Raw genomic sequence first — 6,665 nt, forward strand, 5'->3', positions numbered from 1 at the left:
GCACTGTGAATAAGGATTGTCAAGGTGGAGGAGTCATTTATGTCAGGGGGACTAAAGTGGAACCGGGAAGCCATGAAGAAGTTTGTCTTACACATGTTCCACCCAGCATGTTTCTTCATAGACTTTTGAAGTTCTCAGCCATGCCTGGACCTTATCTTTCCCTCACCATGACAACCAGTTCATCTACATTCTTTACTTTGAAAGGAGCCAACTCACTTTGCCAACCAACATCCTTTGTTTGCATGTTGAACTCAACCAATCCCAATTAACCTAACCAGAATCCTTCATTTACATAAAGAGGGCCAGGCTGAGAATGACACATATAACCAGAACCATTATAAGCTCTACTTTGCTTTGTTCTCTTTAGAGCACACTTTACACTGCTACCTGAATCGGTGCTTCCTACTGGCAACCTCTGACACTCAAATAGATGCTTTTTATTTATCTTTTAGCTTAAGCTTCTTTTTTGGTTTACAGTGCTGTCAAGGCATCCAATGATGAAGGGAAATGAAGCCCAGAGCTTACACACTCACTCTCCTAAGTGTCTTAGCTCAGAGGAGGCACCCATCGTATTTCCCAAAACCTTGTAAAGACTTTCGTCACATGGTGGCACCAAGTAGCCAATGAGGTCACAAAATGTAATTTAGGCATTTTCCTAGCTTTTATCCTATTATTTATTACAGTGAATTTATGTGGCTACATAGGAATCTTTACACACCCATCCATTGGTTTTCTAATTTTAGTAAATATAATATTCCTTGGTAATTTTGACAGCAATCTCTTCCTTTCTTATTTTTCCATATTTTATTTCTTTAAATATTTAAAATACCTTTTTCTTAACGTACCTAATTAATTTAATTATTTAAAGTTATTAGAATTATTATGATCTTTATTTTTTCTGCTGACTCACTCAGGGCTTGCTTTCTCAAATGTTTGAAAATATGTCCCAAATTGATCAATTCTAAGGAAAACTTGGGACACCACCACACTGGTTAATTTAAAAGAGTAGTTAAAATCATCTTCCCAGTTGTATTTTATTTATAGAATATTGGTTAATTGTGGGGTGAATATATAATGTGTTAAGTTCCAGGAATAAAAAGTTGATAAAAACAGTTTTTATCCTCAACATACTCATAGACTTGTATAGTGAAATGAGGCAGAAAGATTTGCAGAGTAAAAACAACGTGTTCACAGCTGGTAGTAAAATAGGATAGGTCAGAGTTGTTGTTTTTTCTTCTAGGCGTAGGCATATTAAGGAAATCTTATTGATGTTGCTTCACCAAATCTGGCAAAACAAATAGGAATTAGCCAGTTAAATTCAGTGAAAGAATAGGTGAATCCCCCAAACCCAGAGGCAGCAGAAGTGAACAGGAGAAAACCTGTGCAATGTCTCATGCCATTTGGGGAACTGTAAATTACTGCATAAGTGATCAATCAGGGTGCTAGATGAAAATGATTAGAGAATGCCTGTGGGTTTCTGTGGCTCTCCTATGAAGCATGTACATTCATGTTCCCAGTTGAGGTTGTGGGTAGGATGAGAAGGCAGCCAGACTCAGATCCATCTTCCCTCAATCTCCATGCAGAACCCCATGCACTTGCCTTTCTTCAGCCATTATTCATCGAGAGCTAAAGAATGTCATTTTGCTAGATGCCGTTTTTGAATTAATGGTTCAATAAGCAACCAATGGAACTCTTGTCAATCCATGAGCTCTCACATGCTCCCAGAAGGAAATCAAGGAGAAAAATGTGTAATAAGTGGAACTTGTGTTTACACATTTTAAATACATTATAAAGTTACAACTAAGGTAACAATGGAATTGACAAAAACAAACAAACGAACAGACAGCTCAAAAAATAAAAGTTAAAGTAGATATTAGTATGTATACAAAGTAAGTGTATGATAAAGACGATATTTACATCCTCAGAGGAGGATGGCAAATAAAAACAACAAAAGTGACAGTTTTTAAAATTATTTAGAAGAAATAATCCAATAGATTAGATCTGTTATCTATACCATTCACCAAAATATGTCAAGGAGAAAAATATAATTTAAAAAAGTAACAATAAAATTGTTAAAACAATGAAATAAATAAAACAATGAAAATGACATCCACAAAGCAATTTATCTTACCTGAGATGGGGAAAGCAATTTCTAAGCAATGGGAAAGATAAGGGCAAAACCAAATAATTAGATTACATTAAATTAAAGTATTCTCCAAGACAAAAATGTCAGAAATAAAATTAAAGGACAGTGGATACATTCAGAAAACAGATTTCAAACATTATGACACATACAAAAATTGATACGAAGTCAGCAAGAAAAAAGAGAACCAAAATATAATTTTAAAAATTTTGTGATTAGATATTTAAATAAAGATGAAAAAGACCAATAAACCTGGTCATTCAATACCTGAATTTCCTCATCTGTAAAAAAAAAAAAAAAGGATAATAATACTATCTAACTCTAAGGTTGTTCTGAGGTTTAAAAGAAGTTAATTCCTGGTCTGATTTCAATAAGTATTTACTCTTGTTATTTCTCCTTCCAGTGTCACGCCACCCACATAAAAGTCACAAAAACCAACAAAAACACAGGAGAGAAAATGACCAGGAACCCAAACAGTACACTGGGAGCAATTTTCACTAAGAGAAAAGTTCAAATCAGAAAGAAAACATGGCTTCATTTCTTCAGCATCCATTCTGCTTTAATCCACACCAGCTTTGTTTATCCTGACAGAACTATGACTCACTTGCATTCTTTCCCCAGACCCTCCTACCTGTGCTTATACTATATGTCTGCTCCTTTTAATCATTAAGCCCTAGGACACTGGGTTCTGGTCAGCCTCAAACTCGCTTAAGAATAAAGCTTCAGGTCTATCAACCATGACTAGGATATAATAACTAAACCTTAAACAATGAGTAAGGTTTTAATAAAACAAAGCTAACACCTTGGCCTCAGTTACATTTCAGCTCTGGACTCATGAGAGCGGAACAGTCCCACAGACAGCATCCCCTGGAAGCCGGATGGAACAATGCTATGACCCACACCAGGACCTGAAGCCCTGGTCAATTGCTCCCTGCTTTAGCCCCGACCAATCAGTAAAGCCCCCAACCCCAGTTCCCACAGTAACCCTGATTAATGATTTTCCCCTTCTATAACCTAGCTGCTAGAGGCCATCAGGAGCCAGGTTTCTGAGAGCCCAGGCTCACCTGTATCAGGACTTGGCGCCAACTCCCTAAATAAACTCCCTTTACTTTCTTGGCTACAAACTCCTGCTCACGTTCTCTTTAGGCTTGGATGTGCGTAGGCAAGCGGACCCCTTTGAGTCTGTGGTAACACCACCCCACCATTATTTAAAAGCAAAGAAATATATATGAATGTGATTCAATCTCTTAGGGTTTCTAGTCTTAGAAGTACTGAAAGAATGCTCAAAAGAGCCATAGATTCCACTAAGTGTGGGGAAAAAAGAATATTCCCACGACATTTCACAAAAATAATGCGACGTCATTTTGCCTATCTAATGAATAAAACTTCAGAAATATTTAAGACTTAACACAAGTGAGGTTCTGATGGACTGCTATGTTCACATTGTACGTGGTAAACTTGTACAATTTTTAGAAAGCAGTATGAAAATATGCATTGGCCTTAGCAGCATTTCTTCCATTTGACTGAGCAAGTCTTTATTTAGGGCTCCTTTTTTCTTTTTCTTTTTTTTTTTTTCTTTTTCTTTTTTTTTTTTTTTTACAGGGGAGAGCGCGAACGCAGTCCCCCACTACCACAAATTATGCAGTTGAGTTTCCCACATTTGGGGAAATCGCAGGGGTCAGCACATCCGGAGTGCAATGGATAAGCCTCGCCCTGGGAAAACCACCTTGGTGATCATGGTATCTCCCCTGCCAGGTAAGTATCCTTTTTTCTTTTTAATTGAAGCTTATTGGGGTGACAATTGTTAATAAAGTTACATAGGTTTCAGGTGTACAATTCTGTATTACATCATCTATAAATCTGTGTTCACCACCCAGAGTCAGTTCTCTTTATTTCTGGGCTCCTTTTAAGGATATACTTAGAAATAAAGCCAGAGTTAAATACAGAGATGTTCATGGTTCATGGCATAATTTGTATACCAGCAAAAAGAGAAATAGTTAAATAAAGGACGGAAAATTCCAACAAGGTTAACATTTGTTTCTCAAGCACGTCAAACTCCCTTTCTCTCCTGGCTGCCAGCATATCCCTTCTGGGAGAACTGACTCCCCAGAAAGCCTTGCACACAGTGAACCAACAAAATTAGTTCAACTCGTGCTGACTGCCCAAAATGGATCTCCCTTGCCCTGTGTTTGAGGTGCAGCTGGGAATGTGGGAGCATACCTCGGAATCTGTGGGGTAGGTGGTGTGGGGTTTGCTCCCACACCTCCCTCTGAGCAGGATAGGCTAGCCAGAGGTCAGCTTAGCAGGAGTCTGAATGACTGGATGCACAGAGCTCCATGCCTAGATGGAGTATCCACCCAGGCAGGGCTTGGATTAGGGTAAGGAGAGCAAAGCATTCCCTTGGGGGCAAAATTTAAGGGTGATGCCAAAAACTTCAGTAATCAAGATGAATAATATTTTAATATGACATTTTAAAAATCAGCACCAATGCAAAACATGAAACAAACAACAAAAATGCCCCCAAACAAAAAAAACCCATGATAAAGACAACATTAAATAAAGGCAAGATCTCACAGTAAGTAACATGCTGAGCCATACCACGGTCTGAGGCAAAGTCCATCCCTACCATATTTTTTTGTGTTTTTATAAATGGTCTTTTTTTTCCCCCAGAACCCTAAAGCAAATGAGAAAATATTGAGAAATTGTAAGGTAGGTTTATTTAACATGTGCCTGAGAAGATAGTGAAAGGTAGACCTGGGGTGACAGCAGGGCAAATGTCAAGATGTCCCCAGGGTCCTCTAAAGATGAGTTTAAACATGAATTCACAGGGCACAAAGGAACACGATTTGCCTTGAGCAAGACTTAATAGACACAACAAATAAAAGCTTTTCCAACTTGTGAGCTTAATATAAGAGAAGGGTGATCCAAAATATTTTTTTAAAAGTGTGTTTAGTAAGACGATTAACCATAATTAGCCTAGTAGAGGACACTCTCACCACAACCCCCAGGACATAAAAACCTCTAGGTGGCACTACAAATGATAAGATACCAGGGAAATTGGCAGAGGATTAAAAAAATGTCAACAGGGTCAATGACAAAACAATGGGAAAACGTAAAACAACACTTGGGGTTGGGGCACTTCAGGGTGCAAACTGCAAAATAAAGTTGCCATCTGGGTTCTCAGGTCAGAAACCTGACTCCCGACAGTCCCTCTCACTGAAGTGCCCTCAGTCCTCTCGTCACACGGTCCTGTTTTCCTACCTCTGTAACGTCTCCCAGAGCCCTCAGCTTCTGCCATCTCAGGTCATCATGGTCTCGGAATCTCTTCATCTTGTGGAGAGCAAGGCATCAGTACCCTAAACAAGCCCATACCCAGGTGGTCATGATACAATGTCATTTAAGACAATTTGACCGAGAATCATGACTGTTGGGGGGGTGTCACCTCTATGTCAATTAAATCCAAACAGAAAACAAAATCTCCACAAATAGTTCCCTTCTACACACCTTTACTACACAATTACTAAAGTGAATTCCAGATGGACAAGATTTAGGAAAATACTCTGTAGTCTCAAAGGTTTGTGGTGGGCAAAAGCCATTTTAAGCATGATTTTGAATTTAAATGCCATACATAAATGGCAAGCAGATTTGAGAATTTTTTAGTTTTTGTTTTGATTTTATCATACTAGTACATGTGTTCTTTTTTAGAAGTGGAATGTTTTTTTCAACACTTATAAAGAGAAAGAGCGGTGTCCTGCTTCAACCCTCCACAGTACAAATTCCTGTTCTTAGAAGCAAAATTTTAATCTCTCAGGGGTGTATTACGGTTTTATGTCTACATTTATACATAATAAACTTATAATGCTATTTCTTGATTTCTAGTTTTATGTATTACCCTGTTGACTTCTTAGTATGGCAGATGAGAATGTAACTTTCTGGCACTTCTTCAATATTTACTTTTTTCCATTCTCCCATCATACAATATCCTAATTTCTGGGTAAATTACAGTGTTTACATTATCATGATCATTTATTTACAGTATGTTAGTCATATTCATAGTGTATCCTGATTGTGTTCTCTTTGTGGTGCAACTTTTCTTTCTCTAGGCTCAATTTTTCTAGTCTGCATAAATCATTCATTAATCCTCCACCCCTCTGATGACTACATCAGTAAAACACATCAGACATTCTCTGTTTGGTCTGTCCCCTTCCTTCTCCTTTCTTTTGAGATATTGCTGCTGGAGGCCTCAGCTCCCTTACTTTGATCTATATTACTTACTTTGTTGGCTTCTCTTCTCACTGATTTTTTTCTGGAATTTTCCTTCTCCATCCTCTTGGGACTTTCTTCCCCCTCTTTCCTATATCATAGCTCACATTTTTTAGAATCTACTCGTATATCATTCTTTTTCTTGGTTTTCTCTGTCATTTTTGTGCAGCATACTCTCAACTAACTTCCTAAGGATGAGTGCATGAGAGTTAATTTTTTGAGACTCTGCATGTCTAAAAGCATCAGTTTAGCTGGATAT

General features: G+C 37.9%; 1 non-coding gene across 1 annotated transcript; it reads right to left on the reverse strand.

Annotated features, from left to right (window-relative positions):
• Positions 1-3,742: 3,742 nt before the first annotated feature.
• Positions 3,743-3,906, reverse strand: LOC141571436 (U1 spliceosomal RNA). The gene has a single exon (XR_012496179.2). It is a non-coding gene; the product is annotated as a U1 spliceosomal RNA (small nuclear RNA).
• Between the last annotated feature and the right edge of the window lie 2,759 nt (positions 3,907-6,665).

This window comes from Rhinolophus sinicus, chromosome 16 (assembly GCF_057876585.1).
Source record: "Rhinolophus sinicus isolate RSI-liver-muscle chromosome 16, RSI-T2T, whole genome shotgun sequence".
NCBI classification, from domain to species: Eukaryota; Metazoa; Chordata; class Mammalia; order Chiroptera; family Rhinolophidae; genus Rhinolophus; species Rhinolophus sinicus.